We start from the raw sequence: 26,434 nt of genomic DNA, 5'->3' as shown, positions 1-26,434 counted from the left end.
TGCCCTATTAGGACCACGCTCACCTGAATAGAAATATAGGCGTTCCTCAAAAGGTGTCTTTGGACTTCAGTCCAGGAAAAATTCACCATGCAAGTAGATATTCTCCATGTATTTTATTCCAAAAGACAAATTTTTTTTAAAAAGGATTTACGAGTAATCCAAAAACAGCAGATGAGTATTACTCCAAACAACAGTACACCATATGGAGATATGCTCTCAGTCACAAATATTGCATCTCACCCGGAATAAGTAGCAAAAAAAGACTGGTTCAAAAGTAGAAAAAGCCATCTCCAGATCTTGCAGTGTCCCCCTTTCTAGCACCAACGTGTTTCAGACCTCTTGGGTCCTTCCTCAGGATGTAAGGGGTACACTCCATGGATTAGTATTTATACCCTATCCACACCATAAGGGTGAGATTAGGTATAAAGCACATAGTAAAATGTGGAAAAACATGCATCTAATAAAACATAGCTCCTAATATTAAGAAGCTATGAACAGACTATTTATAAATAATCATCAATGCCTGCCGGTGTTACACTCATAAGTAATCACCTTATCATAAAAAACAAACAACACACAATACATAATAATATTTGTACATCCGTATTCCAGTCCAGATTTTAATAAATACCACACATAGTGGTTAGGATTCCTCCCATCGTAATTAGCGCTGCATACCAGGTGGCTCGCCGCAATCTCCCATCATGTGTGCCGCTGGAACGCACATCGTACATCATGTGACATCCGCTTCCGGTTACGATGTGGTGCCAGTATCGGTTGGACCTCTAGTGATCCTCGGCGGCCATTTTGGGTAAGTTCATTTCATTACTTCATGATCGGCCTCTAGCGGTTGAGTAGCGGCCATTTTGGGTATGTCTGTTACCATATGTTATAACCGCAGTCCCCAGTGGTAAGTACATAAAAAATATAATAAAATAATCAGTCAGTAAATGGAATCCATAAATAAAATTAAAATGGGCAATGAATATGGACAATAAATATGGACAATAAATATAGTAAAAGTCATAGTAAATGAATAAAAATCATAGAAACCACTTGCTTTCAAAATCGGCATTGAGGCCTCTAGGTACCAATGTTTTAAGTGTATATATCATTTGCATCTCAACTTTAGCCAACCTAATGTCTCTATCATTCATCCTCCAGTTGGGTTTAATTAATTTAATACCACAAAAAGAGACTAACTCAGTTAATTTGCATGCATGTTTATTTTTAAAATGAAGGGAGACATTATGTGTTTCTAATCCCTTTTTGATATTCCTCACATGCTCCGCAAGTCTCTCCTTTATTGTTCTGGTGGTTTTACCCACATATTGACTCCCGCAAGAGCATTCTAAAAGATATACACAGTATTTGGAATTACAAGTTATAAAGTCATCTATAATAAACGTCTTGTTCGTTTGAGTTGATTTATAATGAGTAATCTTATTCACATTGCTTTTGCATACTTTACATATGCTGCACACCCCACACCTATAAAAACCCTTTGATTTAACATTATACATATTCATTGGGGTATTTATGGCACTTCTTACTACATTATCTCTTATGTTACGAGCCTTTCTATACACAAAGCTTGGTCGTGTTTCAATATGTTTCTCTAACAAAGGATCATTGGTGAGGATTTTCCAATGTCTACTAATGATGGTTTCTAACTCTTTATACTGATTATTATATTTAGTTATAAAGGGAATACCCATCTTTTTAGTAATTTTCTTGTATGGTTTGGTTCTAAAAATGGCTTCCTTTCTATCAAGATCCTCACCCTTTTTCCTTGCTAAATCAACCATTTCAGCATTATAACCTTTGGATACAAAGTGTCCTTTAAGTGTCTCAGATTGTTGTTTATACACTTCCATATCCATACAGTTACGTCTTATATGTTGAAATTGGCTGTTGGGGATGCTCTTTAACCAATTGTAATGATGGTTACTATCAGACTTAATAAATTAATTACAGTCAGTGGGTTTGACAAAATTCATAGTTTTAAGTTGTTCCCCATCGACATATATTGTAAGATCTAAGAAATCCACCCTCTCTAGACTGCTGTTAAATATTAATTTAATGTTGCATTCATTATTATTGAGATATAAACAGAAAGAGTCTAAAGATGCCTGATCTCCAATCCAAATAAAGAAAATGTCATCTATATACCGTCGCCAGGTCACCAGGCTGGCTCCGAATGGGTGCCCACTCCATACAGAGTGTGTCTCCCACCATGCCATAAATAAATTGGCATAGCTCGGCGCCAGCCTGGTGCCCATGGCTGTGCCCTCCAGTTGTAAATAGAACGTATGGTCGTACCAAAAAAAGTTATTATAAAGAATCATCTCAACGCCCTCTGTAATGAAGTTCTTATGATCTTCTGACACCTCCTCCTTATTTAAAAAGAATTTAATTGCCTCTATACCTAATTGATGACTGATAATGGTATATAAGGACGTAACGTCCGCAGTAACTAATACATATCCTGTTTTCCATTCTACATCAGTAAGTTCTTTAATAATGGAAACTGTATCCTTTAGGTAGGAGAGTGTCTTCTGTACCATAGGCTGTAAGACGTGATCCAGATAGTGGGACAGGTTTGACAAAATTGAATTTGTTCCTGCTGCAATAGGTCGTCCTGGAGGTTTTTTTCTATCCTTATGTATTTTTGGTAGGATGTACAGCACCGGTATAGAAGGTGTGTCTATCCAAATATATTCCTGGACAGCCTCTGTGATAATGTTTTTAGAAGTATAGAGTTTTAAAAACACCTCTAATTTAGTAGTAATGGTATTAGTGGGATTTCCTCTTAATTTTTTATAGACAGAGGCCCTCATTCAGAGCCACTCGCTAGCAGCAGTACGCTCGTTCCGAGCGATGTTCGCACATCTGCGCATGCGTACGGATCGTTATACGCATGCGCGAACCAGTCAGTGCGGCCAAAATTCATGTGCTCGCAATATAGCGAATGCCTGCTATTTTGAGTGACAGAATGAGGCGTATGTGGGTGGTAACAGGGGAAGGTGCTTGAAAATGGGGAGTGGAGATCCGAACGCAGGCGTGCTTAAAGGTCAAAACGGGCGTTTTATGGGTGTGCATAATTAATACAGCAGCGTCATTGACCACGTCACTGGGTTATTTTATAGCCAGAACTGCTCGCAAGATTGTGGTAGCAAAAACCAACCACAAGAATAGCGAGCAGTTCATACGCTGGCCGATGTACTCGATTAATCTAATAAATAGCGGACATGACGTATGGTGCGAGCGGCCAGGGGGCGTTTTTAACAAATAAACGAGCATATGTTTTGCTCGCTCGTTCAGACTTAGAGGTGTGAACAGACTGCAATTTGCGAACGGATCATTTGAATAGCCACCCCTTGTTTTTGAACGAACGACTGCAAATAGCGAACGGCTCTGAATCAGGCCCAGAGTTATCAGACAACTGTCTGATAATCTCAGCATTATTCTCCTCTATATCTAAAATCACTACAGTTCCCCCTTTATCGGCGGGTTTGATAATGATCTGTTTATTTTCTCTAACGGTTTTTATAGCATTTCTCTCTTCCTTTGTAATATTCATGTTCCTAATCGGTTTAAAATTGGCTTTCTCAAGGTCTTCTTTTACTAGATGTTCGAATGATTCGATAAAACAACCCTTTTTGTGGGTGGGAAAAAAAGTGGATTTTTTCTTAAATATTGAAAAATTATTATTCTCCATAGTGGTTGGGTCGTTTTCTGAACGATCACTAAAAAATCTTTTTAGGGTCAGTCTTCTTATAAATTTATTTAAATCCACATACACCTCAAAATCATTGACGCGACTAGATGGAGCAAACTTAAGGCCCCTCTCTAGGATTTTTTGTTCATGCTCGTTTAGTTGATATTGGCTCAAATTATAGATTTTAGTTATACCTTTATCATCCATATCTTTAGTTTTGCGATCATTTTCATTATCATTAAGATCCCTATTACTTTTCCGTTTGCCGGTTTTTACTTTCTTCCTCTTCTTAGATGGTATTTTAGTCCCTCCCCTCTTTCCCCGCTTTTTCTTAGTTATTGTCGATATTGGGGTTCTGGGCTCAGTCCTAAAAAATGGTCTTCATGTTCCAAGACATCATATCTATGTTTATCCCTCCATTCATCCTTATGATATATCATTTTATTTTTATTTCCACTGAGATTCCTCTGATTATACCGGTCATTGGACCTAAATTCACCTCTAAAGCCTCTTTTCAATGTATTCCTAGTGGAGTTCCTTTGATTATAATCACCATTAGGCCAAAATTCCTCCCTTCTTTTTTTCTCCTGCATGGGTATTTCTCTCTCTCTATATACCCTATTTGTTATAGGAACTCCCCTGGGTCTCTCTTGATGATCTTTATTATGATTTTTGATATTATTTTTAATATTACCTGTATATTTAGTGATGGGGGTTCCATAGTTATCATGATCTTTATTTAAAATTTCTCTGTTATCAGTAATATTAGTTTCTCTCCCAAAGCGTATCTCCTTTTTTGTGATCAAATGTTGTTTCCCCATTTTATAATCATTTTTATCCCTTATATACTTCTTTTTTTCTTTATCTTTAGATCTCTTTCAGTTTTCTCTAACCTCCATATAATTTTTTCTTCCAATTCTTTATAATTTTTAGATTCTGAAAACGGATTAATCAGAGTTTTATACATATCTATATCATCTCCTAAGATTTTCAATTCCCTCTTCTTTTCACTCATAATTAATTCCATTAGGGAAAATGAGCAGGAATCCAAGATCCTGAACCATTCATCCCTAAATTCCAATGATTCACAATTAAAAGAGGGGATTTTTTCTATTCTAAGGCCCCTGGGTATCATTTTTTCTGAACAATATTACTCTAGGGAAACAAGCTCCCACCATATTTTACTTTCCCGCAAAAGGGCTTTTTCAAGTCTAAACAATAAATTTTCTATGTCATAATCAATAATATTTTCTTCATTATTATCTCTAAAAACTTCATTAATGTATGTTTTCCTTTGATTTCTATAAGTAAACATATTATGGAGCAGCTGGAAACAAGAACCAAGTGCATACAGAAATACCAAACAATAGAAATTATTTGAGTCTCCTGCGCTCCCGGACTGCAGCCCAGTTCACACTCTGGAGCACCACACCATCAAAATTACAGAAACAAAAATAGGAGTGATTCCAAAGGCGCTGTCCTTTTGTGGGGATTCCATCTGGATGTGGCTCGAATTACACCAACCCCATAAAGAAAGAGACTATTAGTGACACATAGTCTGTATTAGATCATGAATAGGTGGAAACAATCTTGTCTGCTCACCTAGACACAGAGAGATATGTTCCTTGAAAGGTATCTTTTAATATCAATATAGATAGCTGCCCTATTAGGACCACGCTCACCTGAATAGAAATATAGGCGTTCCTCAAAAGGTGTCTTTGGACTTCAGTCCAGGAAAAATTCACCATGCAAGTAGATATTCTCCATGTATTTTATTCCAAAAGACAAATTTTTTTTAAAAAGGATTTACGAGTAATCCAAAAACAGCAGATGAGTATTACTCCAAACAACAGTACACCATATGGAGATATGCTCTCAGTCACAAATATTGCATCTCACCCGGAATAAGTAGCAAAAAAAGACTGGTTCAAAAGTAGAAAAAGCCATCTCCAGATCTTGCAGTGTCCCCCTTTCTAGCACCAACGTGTTTCAGACCTCTTGGGTCCTTCCTCAGGATGTAAGGGGTACACTCCATGGATTAGTATTTATACCCTATCCACACCATAAGGGTGAGATTAGGTATAAAGCACATAGTAAAATGTGGAAAAACATGCATCTAATAAAACATAGCTCCTAATATTAAGAAGCTATGAACAGACTATTTATAAATAATCATCAATGCCTGCCGGTGTTACACTCATAAGTAATCACCTTATCATAAAAAACAAACAACACACAATACATAATAATATTTGTACATCCGTATTCCAGTCCAGATTTTAATAAATACCACACATAGTGGTTAGGATTCCTCCCATCGTAATTAGCGCTGCATACCAGGTGGCTCGCCGCAATCTCCCATCATGTGTGCCGCTGGAACGCACATCGTACATCATGTGACATCCGCTTCCGGTTACGATGTGGTGCCAGTATCGGTTGGACCTCTAGTGATCCTCGGCGGCCATTTTGGGTAAGTTCATTTCATTACTTCATGATCGGCCTCTAGCGGTTGAGTAGCGGCCATTTTGGGTATGTCTGTTACCATATGTTATAACCGCTCAGTCCCCAGTGGTAAGTACATAAAAAATATAATAAAATAATCAGTCAGTAAATGGAATCCATAAATAAAATTAAAATGGGCAATGAATATGGACAATAAATATGGACAATAAATATAGTAAAAGTCATAGTAAATGAATAAAAATCATAGAAACCACTTGCTTTCAAAATCGGCATTGAGGCCTCTAGGTACCAATGTTTTAAGTGTATATATCATTTGCATCTCAACTTTAGCCAACCTAATGTCTCTATCATTCATCCTCCAGTTGGGTTTAATTAATTTAATACCACAAAAAGAGACTAACTCAGTTAATTTGCATGCATGTTTATTTTTAAAATGAAGGGAGACATTATGTGTTTCTAATCCCTTTTTGATATTCCTCACATGCTCCGCAAGTCTCTCCTTTATTGTTCTGGTGGTTTTACCCACATATTGACTCCCGCAAGAGCATTCTAAAAGATATACACAGTATTTGGAATTACAAGTTATAAAGTCATCTATAATAAACGTCTTGTTCGTTTGAGTTGATTTATAATGAGTAATCTTATTCACATTGCTTTTGCATACTTTACATATGCTGCACACCCCACACCTATAAAAACCCTTTGATTTAACATTATACATATTCATTGGGGTATTTATGGCACTTCTTACTACATTATCTCTTATGTTACGAGCCTTTCTATACACAAAGCTTGGTCGTGTTTCAATATGTTTCTCTAACAAAGGATCATTGGTGAGGATTTTCCAATGTCTACTAATGATGGTTTCTAACTCTTTATACTGATTATTATATTTAGTTATAAAGGGAATACCCATCTTTTTAGTAATTTTCTTGTATGGTTTGGTTCTAAAAATGGCTTCCTTTCTATCAAGATCCTCACCCTTTTTCCTTGCTAAATCAACCATTTCAGCATTATAACCTTTGGATACAAAGTGTCCTTTAAGTGTCTCAGATTGTTGTTTATACACTTCCATATCCATACAGTTACGTCTTATATGTTGAAATTGGCTGTTGGGGATGCTCTTTAACCAATTGTAATGATGGTTACTATCAGACTTAATAAATTAATTACAGTCAGTGGGTTTGACAAAATTCATAGTTTTAAGTTGTTCCCCATCGACATATATTGTAAGATCTAAGAAATCCACCCTCTCTAGACTGCTGTTAAATATTAATTTAATGTTGCATTCATTATTATTGAGATATAAACAGAAAGAGTCTAAAGATGCCTGATCTCCAATCCAAATAAAGAAAATGTCATCTATATACCGTCGCCAGGTCACCAGGCTGGCTCCGAATGGGTGCCCACTCCATACAGAGTGTGTCTCCCACCATGCCATAAATAAATTGGCATAGCTCGGCGCCAGCCTGGTGCCCATGGCTGTGCCCTCCAGTTGTAAATAGAACGTATGGTCGTACCAAAAAAAGTTATTATAAAGAATCATCTCAACGCCCTCTGTAATGAAGTTCTTATGATCTTCTGACACCTCCTCCTTATTTAAAAAGAATTTAATTGCCTCTATACCTAATTGATGACTGATAATGGTATATAAGGACGTAACGTCCGCAGTAACTAATACATATCCTGTTTTCCATTCTACATCAGTAAGTTCTTTAATAATGGAAACTGTATCCTTTAGGTAGGAGAGTGTCTTCTGTACCATAGGCTGTAAGACGTGATCCAGATAGTGGGACAGGTTTGACAAAATTGAATTTGTTCCTGCTGCAATAGGTCGTCCTGGAGGTTTTTTTCTATCCTTATGTATTTTTGGTAGGATGTACAGCACCGGTATAGAAGGTGTGTCTATCCAAATATATTCCTGGACAGCCTCTGTGATAATGTTTTTAGAAGTATAGAGTTTTAAAAACACCTCTAATTTAGTAGTAATGGTATTAGTGGGATTTCCTCTTAATTTTTTATAGACAGAGGCCCTCATTCAGAGCCACTTGCTAGCGGCAGTACGCTCGTTCCGAGCGATGTTCGCACATCTGCGCATGCGTACGGATCGTTATACGCATGCGCGAACCAGTCAGTGCGGCCGAAATTCATGTGCTCGCAATATAGCGAATGCCTGCTATTTTGAGTGACAGAATGAGGCGTATGTGGGTGGTAACAGGGGAAGGTGCTTGAAAATGGGGAGTGGAGATCCGAACGCAGGCGTGCTTAAAGGTCAAAACGGGCGTTTTATGGGTGTGCATAATTAATACAGCAGCGTCATTGACCACGTCACTGGGTTATTTTATAGCCAGAACTGCTCGCAAGATTGTGGTAGCAAAAACCAACCACAAAAATAGCGAGCAGTTCATACGCTGGCCGATGTACTCGATTAATCTAATAAATAGCGGACATGACGTATGGTGCGAGCGGCCAGGGGGCGTTTTTAACAAATAAACGAGCGTATGTTTTGCTCGCTCATTCAGACTTAGAGGTGTGAACAGACTGCAATTTGCGAACGGATCATTTGAATAGCCACCCCTTGTTTTTGAACGAACGACTGCAAATAGCGAACGGCTCTGAATCAGGCCCAGAGTTATCAGACAACTGTCTGATAATCTCAGCATTATTCTCCTCTATATCTAAAATCACTACAGTTCCCCCTTTATCGGCGGGTTTGATAATGATCTGTTTATTTTCTCTAAGGGTTTTTATAGCATTTCTCTCTTCCTTTGTAATATTCATGTTCCTAATCGGTTTAAAATTGGCTTTCTCAAGGTCTTCTTTTACTAGATGTTCGAATGATTCGATAAAACAACCCTTTTTGTGGGTGGGAAAAAAAGTGGATTTTTTCTTAAATATTGAAAAATTATTATTCTCCATAGTGGTTGGGTCGTTTTCTGAACGATCACTAAAAAATCTTTTTAGGGTCAGTCTTCTTATAAATTTATTTAAATCCACATACACCTCAAAATCATTGACGCGACTAGATGGAGCAAACTTAAGGCCCCTCTCTAGGATTTTTTGTTCATGCTCGTTTAGTTGATATTGGCTCAAATTATAGATTTTAGTTATACCTTTATCATCCATATCTTTAGTTTTGCAATCATTTTCATTATCATTAAGATCCCTATTACTTTTCCGTTTGCCGGTTTTTACTTTCTTCCTCTTCTTAGATGGTATTTTAGTCCCTCCCCTCTTTCACCGCTTTTTCTTAGTTATTGTCGATATTGGGGTTCTGGGCTCAGTCCTAAAAAACGGTCTTCATGTTCCAAGACACCATATCTATGTTTATCCCTCCATTCATCCTTATGATATATCATTTTATTTTTATTTCCACTGAGATTCCTCTGATTATACCGGTCATTGGACCTAAATTCACCTCTAAAGCCTCTTTTCAATGTATTCCTAGTGGAGTTCCTTTGATTATAATCACCATTAGGCCAAAATTCCTCCCTTCTTTTTTTCTCCTGCATGGGTATTTCTCTCTCTCTATATACCCTATTTGTTATAGGAACTCCCCTGGGTCTCTCTTGATGATCTTTATTATGATTTTTGATATTATTTTTAATATTACCTGTATATTTAGTGATGGGGGTTCCATAGTTATCATGATCTTTATTTAAAATTTCTCTGTTATCAGTAATATTAGTTTCTCTCCCAAAGCGTATCTCCTTTTTTGTGATCAAATGTTGTTTCCCCATTTTATAATCATTTTTATCCCTTATATACTTCTTTTTTTCTTTATCTTTAGATCTCTTTCATTTTTCTCTAACCTCCATATAATTTTTTCTTCCAATTCTTTATAATTTTTAGATTCTGAAAACGGATTAATCAGAGTTTTATACATATCTATATCATCTCCTAAGATTTTCAATTCCCTCTTCTTTTCACTCATAATTAATTCCATTAGGGAAAATGAGCAGGAATCCAAGATCCTGAACCATTCATCCCTAAATTCCAATGATTCACAATTAAAAGAGGGGATTTTTTCTATTCTAAGGCCCCTGGGTATCATTTTTTCGGAACAATATTTCTCTAGGGAAACAAGCTCCCACCATATTTTACTTTCCCGCAAAAGGGCTTTTTCAAGTCTAAACAATAAATTTTCTATGTCATAATCAATAATATTTTCTTCATTATTATCTCTAAAAACTTCATTAATGTATGTTTTCCTTTGATTTCTATAAGTAAACATATTATGGAGCAGCTGGAAACAAGAACCAAGTGCATACAGAAATACCAAACAATAGAAATTATTTGAGTCTCCTGCGCTCCCGGACTGCAGCCCAGTTCACACTCTGGAGCACCACACCATCAAAATTACAGAAACAAAAATAGGAGTGATTCCAAAGGCGCTGTCCTTTTGTGGGGATTCCATCTGGATGTGGCTCAAATTACACCAACCCCATAAAGAAAGAGACTATTAGTGACACATAGTCTGTATTAGATCATGAATAGGTGGAAACAATCCTGTCTGCTCACCTAGACACAGAGAGATATGTTCCTTGAAAGGTATCTTTTAATATCAATATAGATAGCTGCCCTATTAGGACCACGCTCACCTGAATAGAAATATAGGCGTTCCTCAAAAGGTGTCTTTGGACTTCAGTCCAGGAAAAATTCACCATGCAAGTAGATATTCTCCATGTATTTTATTCCAAAAGACAAAATTTTTTTAAAAAGGATTTACGAGTAATCCAAAAACAGCAGATGAGTATTACTCCAAACAACAGTACACCATATGGAGATATGCTCTCAGTCACAAATATTGCATCTCACCCGGAATAAGTAGCAAAAAAAAGACTGGTTCAAAAGTAGAAAAAGCCATCTCCAGATCTTGCAGTGTCCCCCTTTCTAGCACCAACGTGTTTCAGACCTCTTGGGTCCTTCCTCAGGATGTAAGGGGTACACTCCATGGATTAGTATTTATACCCTATCCACACCATAAGGGTGAGATTAGGTATAAAGCACATAGTAAAATGTGGAAAAACATGCATCTAATAAAACATAGCTCCTAATATTAAGAAGCTATGAACAGACTATTTATAAATAATCATCAATGCCTGCCGGTGTTACACTCATAAGTAATCACCTTATCATAAAAAACAAACAACACACAATACATAATAATATTTGTACATCCGTATTCCAGTCCAGATTTTAATAAATACCACACATAGTGGTTAGGATTCCTCCCATCGTAATTAGCGCTGCATACCAGGTGGCTCGCCGCAATCTCCCATCATGTGTGCCGCTGGAACGCACATCGTACATCATGTGACATCCGCTTCCGGTTACGATGTGGTGCCAGTATCGGTTGGACCTCTAGTGATCCTCGGCGGCCATTTTGGGTAAGTTCATTTCATTACTTCATGATCGGCCTCTAGCGGTTGAGTAGCGGCCATTTTGGGTATGTCTGTTACCATATGTTATAACCGCTCAGTCCCCAGTGGTAAGTACATAAAAAATATAATAAAATAATCAGTCAGTAAATGGAATCCATAAATAAAATTAAAATGGGCAATGAATATGGACAATAAATATGGACAATAAATATAGTAAAAGTCATAGTAAATGAATAAAAATCATAGAAACCACTTGCTTTCAAAATCGGCATTGAGGCCTCTAGGTACCAATGTTTTAAGTGTATTTATCATTTGCATCTCAACTTTAGCCAACCTAATGTCTCTATCATTCATCCTCCAGTTGGGTTTAATTAATTTAATACCACAAAAAGAGACTAACTCAGTTAATTTGCATGCATGTTTATTTTTAAAATGAAGGGAGACATTATGTGTTTCTAATCCCTTTTTGATATTCCTCACATGCTCCGCAAGTCTCTCCTTTATTGTTCTGGTGGTTTTACCCACATATTGACTCCCGCAAGAGCATTCTAAAAGATATACACAGTATTTGGAATTACAAGTTATAAAGTCATCTATAATAAACGTCTTGTTCGTTTGAGTTGATTTATAATGAGTAATCTTATTCACATTGCTTTTGCATACTTTACATATGCTGCACACCCCACACCTATAAAAACCCTTTGATTTAACATTATACATATTCATTGGGGTATTTATGGCACTTCTTACTACATTATCTCTTATGTTACGAGCCTTTCTATACACAAAGCTTGGTCGTGTTTCAATATGTTTCTCTAACAAAGGATCATTGGTGAGGATTTTCCAATGTCTACTAATGATGGTTTCTAACTCTTTATACTGATTATTATATTTAGTTATAAAGGGAATACCCATCTTTTTAGTAATTTTCTTGTATGGTTTGGTTCTAAAAATGGCTTTCTTTCTATCAAGATCCTCACCCTTTTTCCTTGCTAAATCAACCATTTCAGCATTATAACCTTTGGATACAAAGTGTCCTTTAAGTGTCTCAGATTGTTGTTTATACACTTCCATATCCATACAGTTACGTCTTATATGTTGAAATTGGCTGTTGGGGATGCTCTTTAACCAATTGTAATGATGGTTACTATCAGACTTAATAAATTAATTACAGTCAGTGGGTTTGACAAAATTCATAGTTTTAAGTTGTTCCCCATCGACATATATTGTAAGATCTAAGAAATCCACCCTCTCTAGACTGCTGTTAAATATTAATTTAATGTTGCATTCATTATTATTGAGATATAAACAGAAAGAGTCTAAAGATGCCTGATCTCCAATCCAAATAAAGAAAATGTCATCTATATACCGTCGCCAGGTCACCAGGCTGGCTCCGAATGGGTGCCCACTCCATACAGAGTGTGTCTCCCACCATGCCATAAATAAATTGGCATAGCTTGGCGCCAGCCTGGTGCCCATGGCTGTGCCCTCCAGTTGTAAATAGAACGTATGGTCGTACCAAAAAAAGTTATTATAAAGAATCATCTCAACGCCCTCTGTAATGAAGTTCTTATGATCTTCTGACACCTCCTCCTTATTTAAAAAGAATTTAATTGCCTCTATACCTAATTGATGACTGATAATGGTATATAAGGACGTAACGTCCGCAGTAACTAATACATATCCTGTTTTCCATTCTACATCAGTAAGTTCTTTAATAATGGAAACTGTATCCTTTAGGTAGGAGAGTGTCTTCTGTACCATAGGCTGTAAGACGTGATCCAGATAGTGGGACAGGTTTGACAAAATTGAATTTGTTCCTGCTGCAATAGGTCGTCCTGGAGGTTTTTTTCTATCCTTATGTATTTTTGGTAGGATGTACAGCACCGGTATAGAAGGTGTGTCTATCCAAATATATTCCTGGACAGCCTCTGTGATAATGTTTTTAGAAGTATAGAGTTTTAAAAACACCTCTAATTTAGTAGTAATGGTATTAGTGGGATTTCCTCTTAATTTTTTATAGACAGAGGCCCTCATTCAGAGCCACTCGCTAGCGGCAGTACACTCGTTCCGAGCGATGTTCGCACATCTGCGCATGCGTACGGATCGTTATACGCATGCGCGAACCAGTCAGTGCGGCCAAAATTCATGTGCTCGCAATATAGCGAATGCCTGCTATTTTGAGTGACAGAATGAGGCGTATGTGGGTGGTAACAGGGGAAGGTGCTTGAAAATGGGGAGTGGAGATCCGAACGCAGGCGTGCTTAAAGGTCAAAACGGGCGTTTTATGGGTGTGCATAATTAATACAGCAGCGTCATTGACCACGTCACTGGGTTATTTTATAGCCAGAACTGCTCGCAAGATTGTGGTAGCAAAAACCAACCACAAGAATAGCGAGCAGTTCATACGCTGGCCGATGTACTCGATTAATCTAATAAATAGCGGACATGACGTATGGTGCGAGCGGCCAGGGGGCGTTTTTAACAAATAAACGAGCGTATGTTTTGCTCGCTCGTTCAGACTTAGAGGTGTGAACAGACTGCAATTTGCGAACGGATCATTTGAATAGCCACCCCTTGTTTTTGAACGAACGACTGCAAATAGCAAACGGCTCTGAATCAGGCCCAGAGTTATCAGACAACTGTCTGATAATCTCAGCATTATTCTCCTCTATATCTAAAATCACTACAGTTCCCCCTTTATCGGCGGGTTTGATAATGATCTGTTTATTTTCTCTAACGGTTTTTATAGCATTTCTCTCTTCCTTTGTAATATTCATGTTCCTAATCGGTTTAAAATTGGCTTTCTCAAGGTCTTCTTTTACTAGATGTTCGAATGATTCGATAAAACAACCCTTTTTGTGGGTGGGAAAAAAAGTGGATTTTTTCTTAAATATTGAAAAATTATTATTCTCCATAGTGGTTGGGTCGTTTTCTGAACGATCACTAAAAAATCTTTTTAGGGTCAGTCTTCTTATAAATTTATTTAAATCCACATACACCTCAAAATCATTGACGCGACTAGATGGAGCAAACTTAAGGCCCCTCTCTAGGATTTTTTGTTCATGCTCGTTTAGTTGATATTGGCTCAAATTATAGATTTTAGTTATACCTTTATCATCCATATCTTTAGTTTTGCGATCATTTTCATTATCATTAAGATCCCTATTACTTTTCCGTTTGCCGGTTTTTACTTTCTTCCTCTTCTTAGATGGTATTTTAGTCCCTCCCCTCTTTCCCCGCTTTTTCTTAGTTATTGTCGATATTGGGGTTCTGGGCTCAGTCCTAAAAAACGGTCTTCATGTTCCAAGACACCATATCTATGTTTATCCCTCCATTCATCCTTATGATATATCATTTTATTTTTATTTCCACTGAGATTCCTCTGATTATACCGGTCATTGGACCTAAATTCACCTCTAAAGCCTCTTTTCAATGTATTCCTAGTGGAGTTCCTTTGATTATAATCACCATTAGGCCAAAATTCCTCCCTTCTTTTTTTCTCCTGCATGGGTATTTCTCTCTCTCTATATACCCTATTTGTTATAGGAACTCCCCTGGGTCTCTCTTGATGATCTTTATTATGATTTTTGATATTATTTTTAATATTACCTGTATATTTAGTGATGGGGGTTCCATAGTTATCATGATCTTTATTTAAAATTTCTCTGTTATCAGTAATATTAGTTTCTCTCCCAAAGCGTATCTCCTTTTTTGTGATCAAATGTTGTTTCCCCATTTTATAATCATTTTTATCCCTTATATACTTCTTTTTTTCTTTATCTTTAGATCTCTTTCATTTTTCTCTAACCTCCATATAATTTTTTCTTCCAATTCTTTATAATTTTTAGATTCTGAAAACGGATTAATCAGAGTTTTATACATATCTATATCATCTCCTAAGATTTTCAATTCCCTCTTCTTTTCACTCATAATTAATTCCATTAGGGAAAATGAGCAGGAATCCAAGATCCTGAACCATTCATCCCTAAATTCCAATGATTCACAATTAAAAGAGGGGATTTTTTCTATTCTAAGGCCCCTGGGTATCATTTTTTCGGAACAATATTTCTCTAGGGAAACAAGCTCCCACCATATTTTACTTTCCCGCAAAAGGGCTTTTTCAAGTCTAAACAATAAATTTTCTATGTCATAATCAATAATATTTTCTTCATTATTATCTCTAAAAACTTCATTAATGTATGTTTTCCTTTGATTTCTATAAGTAAACATATTATGGAGCAGCTGGAAACAAGAACCAAGTGCATACAGAAATACCAAACAATAGAAATTATTTGAGTCTCCTGCGCTCCCGGACTGCAGCCCAGTTCACACTCTGGAGCACCACACCATCAAAATTACAGAAACAAAAATAGGAGTGATTCCAAAGGCGCTGTCCTTTTGTGGGGATTCCATCTGGATGTGGCTCGAATTACACCAACCCCATAAAGAAAGAGACTATTAGTGACACATAGTCTGTATTAGATCATGAATAGGTGGAAACAATCCTGTCTGCTCACCTAGACACAGAGAGATATGTTCCTTGAAAGGTATCTTTTAATATCAATATAGATAGCTGCCCTATTAGGACCACGCTCACCTGAATAGAAATATAGGCGTTCCTCAAAAGGTGTCTTTGGACTTCAGTCCAGGAAAAATTCACCATGCAAGTAGATATTCTCCATGTATTTTATTCCAAAAGACAAATTTTTTTTAAAAAGGATTTACGAGTAATCCAAAAACAGCAGATGAGTATAACTCCAAACAACAGTACACCATATGGAGATATGCTCTCAGTCACAAATATTGCATCTCACCCAGAATAAGTAGCAAAAAAAGACTGGTTCAAAAGTAGAAAAAGCCATCTCCAGATCTTGCAGTGTCCCCCTTTCTAGCACCAACGTGTTTCAGACCTCTTGGGTCCTTCCTCAGGATGTAAGGGGTACACTCCATGGATTAGTATTTATACCCTATCCACACCATAAGGGTGAGATTAGGTATAAAGCACATAGTAAAATGTGGAAAAACATGCATCTAATAAAACATAGCTCCTAATATTAAGAAGCTATGAACAGACTATTTATAAATAATCATCAATGCCTGCCGGTGTTACACTCATAAGTAATCACCTTATCATAAAAAACAAACAACACACAATACATAATAATATTTGTACATCCGTATTCCAGTCCAGATTTTAATAAATACCACACATAGTGGTTAGGATTCCTCCCATCGTAATTAGCGCTGCATACCAGGTGGCTCGCCGCAATCTCCCATCATGTGTGCCGCTGGAACGCACATCGTACATCATGTGACATCCGCTTCCGGTTACGATGTGGTGCCAGTATCGGTTGGACCTCTAGTGATCCTCGGCGGCCATTTTGGGTAAGTTCATTTCATTACTTCATGATCGGCCTCTAGCGGTTGAGTAGCGGCCATTTTGGGTATGTCTGTTACCATATGTTATAACCGCTCAGTCCCCAGTGGTAAGTACATAAAAAATATAATAAAATAATCAGTCAGTAAATGGAATCCATAAATAAAATTAAAATGGGCAATGAATATGGACAATAAATATGGACAATAAATATAGTAAAAGTCATAGTAAATGAATAAAAATCATAGAAACCACTTGCTTTCAAAATCGGCATTGAGGCCTCTAGGTACCAATGTTTTAAGTGTATATATCATTTGCATCTCAACTTTAGCCAACCTAATGTCTCTATCATTCATCCTCCAGTTGGGTTTAATTAATTTAATACCACAAAAAGAGACTAACTCAGTTAATTTGCATGCGTGTTTATTTTTAAAATGAAGGGAGACATTATGTGTTTCTAATCCCTTTTTGATATTCCTCACATGCTCCGCAAGTCTCTCCTTTATTGTTCTGGTGGTTTTACCCACATATTGACTCCCGCAAGAGCATTCTAAAAGATATACACAGTATTTGGAATTACAAGTTATAAAGTCATCTATAATAAACGTCTTGTTCGTTTGAGTTGATTTATAATGAGTAATCTTATTCACATTGCTTTTGCATACTTTACATATGCTGCACACCCCACACCTATAAAAACCCTTTGATTTAACATTATACATATTCATTGGGGTATTTATGGCACTTCTTACTACATTATCTCTTATGTTATGAGCCTTTCTATACACAAAGCTTGGTCGTGTTTCAATATGTTTCTCTAACAAAGGATCATTGGTGAGGATTTTCCAATGTCTACTAATGATGGTTTCTAACTCTTTATACTGATTATTATATTTAGTTATAAAGGGAATACCCATCTTTTTAGTAATTTTCTTGTATGGTTTGGTTCTAAAAATGGCTTCCTTTCTATCAAGATCCTCACCCTTTTTCCTTGCTAAATCAACCATTTCAGCATTATAACCTTTGGATACAAAGTGTCCTTTAAGTGTCTCAGATTGTTGTTTATACACTTCCATATCCATACAGTTACGTCTTATATGTTGAAATTGGCTGTTGGGGATGCTCTTTAACCAATTGTAATGATGGTTACTATCAGACTTAATAAATTAATTACAGTCAGTGGGTTTGACAAAATTCATAGTTTTAAGTTGTTCCCCATCGACATATATTGTAAGATCTAAGAAATCCACCCTCTCTAGACTGCTGTTAAATATTAATTTAATGTTGCATTCATTATTATTGAGATATAAACAGAAAGAGTCTAAAGATGCCTGATCTCCAATCCAAATAAAGAAAATGTCATCTATATACCGTCGCCAGGTCACCAGGCTGGCTCCGAATGGGTGCCCACTCCATACAGAGTGTGTCTCCCACCATGCCATAAATAAATTGGCATAGCTCAGCGCCAGCCTGGTGCCCATGGCTGTGCCCTCCAGTTGTAAATAGAATGTATGGTCGTACCAAAAAAAGTTATTATAAAGAATCATCTCAACGCCCTCTGTAATGAAGTTCTTATGATCTTCTGACACCTCCTCCTTATTTAAAAAGAATTTAATTGCCTCTATACCTAATTGATGACTGATAATGGTATATAAGGATGTAACGTCCGCAGTAACTAATACATATCCTGTTTTCCATTCTACATCAGTAAGTTCTTTAATAATGGAAACTGTATCCTTTAGGTAGGAGAGTGTCTTCTGTACCATAGGCTGTAAGACGTGATCCAGATAGTGGGACAGGTTTGACAAAATTGAATTTGTTCCTGCTGCAATAGGTCGTCCTGTAGGTTTTTTTCTATCCTTATGTATTTTTGGTAGGATGTACAGCACCGGTATAGAAGGTGTGTCTATCCAAATATATTCCTGGACAGCCTCTGTGATAATGTTTTTAGAAGTATAGAGTTTTAAAAACACCTCTAATTTAGTAGTAATGGTATTAGTGGGATTTCCTCTTAAATTTTTATAGACAGAGGCCCTCATTCAGAGCCACTCGCTAGCAGCAGTACGCTCGTTCCGAGCGATGTTCGCACATCTGCGCATGCGTACGGATCGTTATACGCATGCGCGAACCAGTCAGTGCGGCCGAAATTCATGTGCTCGCAATATAGCGAATGCCTGCTATTTTGAGTGACAGAATGAGGTGTATGTGGGTGGTAACAGGGGAAGGTGCTTGAAAATGGGGAGTGGAGATCCGAACGCAGGCGTGCTTAAAGGTCAAAACGGGCGTTTTATGGGTGTGCATAATTAATACAGCAGCGTCATTGACCACGTCACTGGGTTATTTTATAGCCAGAACTGCTCGCAAGATTGTGGTAGCAAAAACCAACCACAAGAATAGCGAGCAGTTCATACGCTGGTCGATGTACTCGATTAATCTAATAAATAGCGGACATGACGTATGGTGCGAGCGGCCAGGGGGCGTTTTTAACAAATAAACGAGCGTATGTTTTGCTCGCTCGTTCAGACTTAGAGGTGTGAACAGACTGCAATTTGCGAACGGATCATTTGAATAGCCACCCCTTGTTTTTGAACGAACGACTGCAAATAGCGAACGGCTCTGAATCAGGCCCAGAGTTATCAGACAACTGTCTGATAATCTCAGCATTATACTCCTCTATATCTAAAATCACTACAGTTCCCCCTTTATCGGCAGGTTTGATAATGATCTGTTTATTTTCTCTAAGGGTTTTTATAGCATTTCTCTCTTCCTTTGTAATATTCATGTTCCTAATCGGTTTAAAATTGGCTTTCTCAAGGTCTTCTTTTACTAGATGTTCGAATGATTCGATAAAACAACCCTTTTTGTGGGTGGGAAAAAAAGTGGATTTTTTCTTAAATATTGAAAAATTATTATTCTCCATAGTGGTTGGGTCGTTTTCTGAACGATCACTAAAAAATCTTTTTAGGGTCAGTCTTCTTATAAATTTATTTAAATCCACATACACCTCAAAATCATTGACGCGACTAGATGGAGCAAACTTAAGGCCCCTCTCTAGGATTTTTTGTTCATGCTCGTTTAGTTGATATTGGCTCAAATTATAGATTTTAGTTATACCTTTATCATCCATATCTTTAGTTTTGCGATCATTTTCATTATCATTAAGATCCCTATTACTTTTCCGTTTGCCGGTTTTTACTTTCTTCCTCTTCTTAGATGGTATTTTAGTCCCTCCCCTCTTTCCCCACTTTTTCTTAGTTATTGTCGATATTGGGGTTCTGGGCTCAGTCCTAAAAAACGGTCTTCATGTTCCAAGACACCATATCTATGTTTATCCCTCCATTCATCCTTATGATATATCATTTTATTTTTATTTCCACTGAGATTCCTCTGATTATACCGGTCATTGGACCTAAATTCACCTCTAAAGCCTCTTTTCAATGTATTCCTAGTGGAGTTCCTTTGATTATAATCACCATTAGGCCAAAATTCCTCCCTTCTTTTTTTCTCCTGCATGGGTATTTCTCTCTCTCTATATACCCTATTTGTTATAGGAACTCCCCTGGGTCTCTCTTGATGATCTTTATTATGATTTTTGATATTATTTTTAATATTACCTGTATATTTAGTGATGGGGGTTCCATAGTTATCATGATCTTTATTTAAAATTTCTCTGTTATCAGTAATATTAGTTTCTCTCCCAAAGCGTATCTCCTTTTTTGTGATCAAATGTTGTTTCCCCATTTTATAATCATTTTTATCCCTTATATACTTCTTTTTTTCTTTATCTTTAGATCTCTTTCATTTTTCTCTAACCTCCATATAATTTTTTCTTCCAATTCTTTATAATTTTTAGATTCTGAAAACGGATTAATCAGAGTTTTATACATATCTATATCATCTCCTAAGATTTTCAATTCCCTCTTCTTTTCACTCATAATTAATTCCATTAGGGAAAATGAGCAGGAATCCAAGATCCTGAACCATTCATCCCTAAATTCCAATGATTCACAATTAAAAGAGGGGATTTTTTCTATTCTAAGGCCCCTGGGTATCATTTTTTCGGAACAATATTTCTCTAGGGAAACAAGCTCCCACCATATTTTACTTTCCCGCAAAAGGGCTTTTTCAAGTCTAAACAATAAATTTTCTTTGTCATAATCAATAATATTTTCTTCATTATTATCTCTAAAAACTTCATTAATGTATGTTTTCCTTTGATTTCTATAAGTAAACATATTATGGAGCAGCTGGAAACAAGAACCAAGTGCATACAGAAATACCAAACAATAGAAATTATTTGAGTCTCCTGCGCTCCCGGACTGCAGCCCAGTTCACACTCTGGAGCACCACACCATCAAAATTACAGAAACAAAAATAGGAGTGATTCCAAAGGCGCTGTCCTTTTGTGGGGATTCCATCTGGATGTGGCTCGAATTACACCAACCCCATAAAGAAAGAGACTATTAGTGACACATAGTCTGTATTAGATCATGAATAGGTGGAAACAATCCTGTCTGCTCACCTAGACACAGAGAGATATGTTCCTTGAAAGGTATCTTTTAATATCAATATAGATAGCTGCCCTATTAGGACCACGCTCACCTGAATAGACATATAGGCATTCCTCAAAAGGTGTCTTTGGACTTCAGTCCAGGAAAAATTCACCATGCAAGTAGATATTCTCCATGTATTTTATTCCAAAAGACAAAATTTTTTTAAAAAGGATTTACGAGTAATCCAAAAACAGCAGATGAGTATTACTCCAAACAACAGTACACCATATGGAGATATGCTCTCAGTCACAAATATTGCATCTCACCCGGAATAAGTAGCAAAAAAAGACTGGTTCAAAAGTAGAAAAAGCCATCTCCAGATCTTGCAGTGTCCCCCTTTCTAGCACCAATGCATTTCAGACCTCTTGGGTCCTTCCTCAGGATGTAAGGGGTACACTCCATGGATTAGTATTTATACCCTATCCACACCATAAGGGTGAGATTAGGTATAAAGCACATAGTAAAATGTGGAAAAACATGCATCTAATAAAACATAGCTCCTAATATTAAGAAGCTATGAACAGACTATTTATAAATAATCATCAATGCCTGCCGGTGTTACACTCATAAGTAATCACCTTATCATAAAAAACAAACAACACACAATACATAATAATATTTGTACATCCGTATTCCAGTCCAGATTTTAATAAATACCACACATAGTGGTTAGGATTCCTCCCATCGCAATTAGCGCTGCATACCAGGTGGCTCGCCGCAATCTCCCATCATGTGTGCCGCTGGAACGCACATCGTACATCATGTGACATCCGCTTCCGGTTACGATGTGGTGCCAGTATCGGTTGGACCTCTAGTGATCCTCGGCGGCCATTTTGGGTAAGTTCATTTCATTACTTCATGATCGGCCTCTAGCGGTTGAGTAGCGGCCATTTTGGGTATGTCTGTTACCATATGTTATAACCGCTCAGTCCCCAGTGGTGATAAGTACATAAAAAATATAATAAAATAATCAGTCAGTAAATGGAATCCATAAATAAAATTAAAATGGGCAATGAATATGGACAATAAATATGGACAATAAATATAGTAAAAGTCATAGTAAATGAATAAAAATCATAGAAACCACTTGCTTTCAAAATCGGCATTGAGGCCTCTAGGTACCAATGTTTTAAGTGTATATATCATTTGCATCTCAACTTTAGCCAACCTAATGTCTCTATCATTCATCCTCCAGTTGGGTTTAATTAATTTAATACCACAAAAAGAGACTAACTCAGTTAATTTGCATGCATGTTTATTTTTAAAATGAAGGGAGACATTATGTGTTTCTAATCCCTTTTTGATATTCCTCACATGCTCCGCAAGTCTCTCCTTTATTGTTCTGGTGGTTTTACCCACATATTGACTCCCGCAAGAGCATTCTAAAAGATATACACAGTATTTGGAATTACAAGTTATAAAGTCATCTATAATAAACGTCTTGTTCGTTTGAGTTGATTTATAATGAGTAATCTTATTCACATTGCTTTTGCATTCTTTACATATGCTGCACACCCCACACCTATAAAAACCCTTTGATTTAACATTATACATATTCATTGGGGTATTTATGGCACTTCTTACTACATTATCTCTTATGTTACGAGCCTTTCTATACACAAAGCTTGGTCGTGTTTCAATATGTTTCTCTAACAAAGGATCATTGGTGAGGATTTTCCAATGTCTACTAATGATGGTTTCTAACTCTTTATACTGATTATTATATTTAGTTATAAAGGGAATACCCATCTTTTTAGTAATTTTCTTGTATGGTTTGGTTCTAAAAATGGCTTCCTTTCCATCAAGATCCTCACCCTTTTTCCTTGCTAAATCAACCATTTCAGCATTATAACCTTTGGATACAAAGTGTCCTTTAAGTGTCTCAGATTGTTGTTTATACACTTCCATATCCATACAGTTACGTCTTATATGTTGAAATTGGCTGTTGGGGATGCTCTTTAACCAATTGTAATGATGGTTACTATCAGACTTAATAAATGAATTACAGTCAGTGGGTTTGACAAAATTCATAGTTTTAAGTTGTTCCCCATCGACATATATTGTAAGATCTAAGAAATCCACCCTCTCTAGACTGCTGTTAAATATTAATTTAATGTTGCATTCATTATTATTGAGATATAAACAGAAAGAGTCTAAAGATGCCTGATCTCCAATCCAAATAAAGAAAATGTCATCTATATACCGTCGCCAGGTCACCAGGCTGGCTCCGAATGGGTGCCCACTCCATACAGAGTGTGTCTCCCACCATGCCATAAATAAATTGGCATAGCTCAGCGCCAGCCTGGTGCCCATGGCTGTGCCCTCCAGTTGTAAATAGAACGTATGGTCATACCAAAAAAAGTTATTATAAAGAATCATCTCAACGCCCTCTGTAATGAAGTTCTTATGATCTTCTGACACCTCCTCCTTATTTAAAAAGAATTTAATTGCCTCTATACCTAATTGATGACTGATAATGGTATATAAGGACGTAACGTCCGCAGTAACTAATACATATCCTGTTTTCCATTCTACATCAGTAAGTTCTTTAATAATGGAAACTGTATCCTTTAGGTAGGAGAGTGTCTTCTGTACCATAGGCTGTAAGACGTGATCCAGATAGTGGGACAGGTTTGACAAAAATTGAATTTGTTCCTGCTGCAATAGGTCGTCCTGGAGGTTTTTTTCTATCCTTATGTATTTTTGGTAGGATGTACAGCACCGGTATAGAAGGTGTGTCTATCCAAATATATTCCTGGACAGCCTCTGTGATAATGTTTTTAGAAGTATAGAGTTTTAAAAACACCTCTAATTTAGTAGTAATGGTATTAGTGGGATTTCCTCTTAATTTTTTATAGACAGAGGCCCTCATTCAGAGCCACTCGCTAGCGGCAGTACGCTCGTTCCGAGCGATGTTCGCACATCTGCGCATGCGTACGGATCGTTATACGCATGCGCGAACCAGTCAGTGCGGCCGAAATTCATGTGCTCGCAATATAGCGAATGCCTGCTATTTTGAGTGACAGAATGAGGCGTATGTGGGTGGTAACAGGGGAAGGTGCTTGAAAATGGGGAGTGGAGATCCGAACGCAGGCGTGCTTAAAGGTCAAAACGGGCGTTTTATGGGTGTGCATAATTAATACAGCAGCGTCATTGACCATGTCACTGGGTTATTTTATAGCCAGAACTGCTCGCAAGATTGTGGTAGCAAAAACCAACCACAAGAATAGCGAGCAGTTCATACGCTGGTCGATGTACTCGATTAATCTAATAAATAGCGGACATGACGTATGGTGCGAGCGGCCAGGGGGCGTTTTTAACAAATAAACGAGCGTATGTTTTGCTCGCTCGTTCAGACTTAGAGGTGTGAACAGACTGCAATTTGCGAACGGATCATTTGAATAGCCACCCCTTGTTTTTGAACGAACGACTGCAAATAGCGAACGGCTCTGAATCAGGCCCAGAGTTATCAGACAACTGTCTGATAATCTCAGCATTATACTCCTTTATATCTAAAATCACTACAGTTCCCCCTTTATCGGCGGGTTTGATAATGATCTGTTTATTTTCTCTAAGGGTTTTTATAGCATTTCTCTCTTCCTTTGTAATATTCATGTTCCTAATCGGTTTAAAATTGGCTTTCTCAAGGTCTTCTTTTACTAGATGTTCGAATGATTCGATAAAACAACCCTTTTTGTGGGTGGGAAAAAAAGTGGATTTTTTCTTAAATATTGAAAAATTATTATTCTCCATAGTGGTTGGGTCGTTTTCTGAACGATCACTAAAAAATCTTTTTAGGGTCAGTCTTCTTATAAATTTATTTAAATCCACATACACCTCAAAATCATTGACGCGACTAGATGGAGCAAACTTAAGGCCCCTCTCTAGGATTTTTTGTTCATGCTCGTTTAGTTGATATTGGCTCAAATTATAGATTTTAGTTATACCTTTATCATCCATATCTTTAGTTTTGCGATCATTTTCATTATCATTAAGATCCCTATTACTTTTCCGTTTGCCGGTTTTTACTTTCTTCCTCTTCTTAGATGGTATTTTAGTCCCTCCCCTCTTTCCCCGCTTTTTCTTAGTTATTGTCGATATTGGGGTTCTGGGCTCAGTCCTAAAAAACGGTCTTCATGTTCCAAGACACCATATCTATGTTTATCCCTCCATTCATCCTTATGATATATCATTTTATTTTTATTTCCACTGAGATTCCTCTGATTATACCGGTCATTGGACCTAAATTCATCTCTAAAGCCTCTTTTCAATGTATTCCTAGTGGAGTTCCTTTGATTATAATCACCATTAGGCCAAAATTCCTCCCTTCTTTTTTTCTCCTGCATGGGTATTTCTCTCTCTCTATATACCCTATTTGTTATAGGAACTCCCCTGGGTCTCTCTTGATGATCTTTATTATGATTTTTGATATTATTTTTAATATTACCTGTATATTTAGTGATGGGGGTTCCATAGTTATCATGATCTTTATTTAAAATTTCTCTGTTATCAGTAATATTAGTTTCTCTCCCAAAGCGTATCTCCTTTTTTGTGATCAAATGTTGTTTCCCCATTTTATAATCATTTTTATCCCTTATATACTTCTTTTTTTCTTTATCTTTAGATCTCTTTCATTTTTCTCTAACCTCCATATAATTTTTTCTTCCAATTCTTTATAATTTTTAGATTCTGAAAACGGATTAATCAGAGTTTTATACATATCTATATCATCTCCTAAGATTTTCAATTCCCTCTTCTTTTCACTCATAATTAATTCCATTAGGGAAAATGAGCAGGAATCCAAGATCCTGAACCATTCATCCCTAAATTCCAATGATTCACAATTAAAAGAGGGGATTTTTTCTATTCTAAGGCCCCTGGGTATCATTGTTTCGGAACAATATTTCTCTAGGGAAACAAGCTCCCACCATAT

Source organism: Taudactylus pleione, unplaced genomic scaffold (genome assembly GCF_031769625.1).
Source record: "Taudactylus pleione unplaced genomic scaffold, aTauple2 ptg000685l, whole genome shotgun sequence".
NCBI classification, from domain to species: Eukaryota; Metazoa; Chordata; class Amphibia; order Anura; family Myobatrachidae; genus Taudactylus; species Taudactylus pleione.
This window is presented reverse-complemented; position numbering follows the sequence as displayed.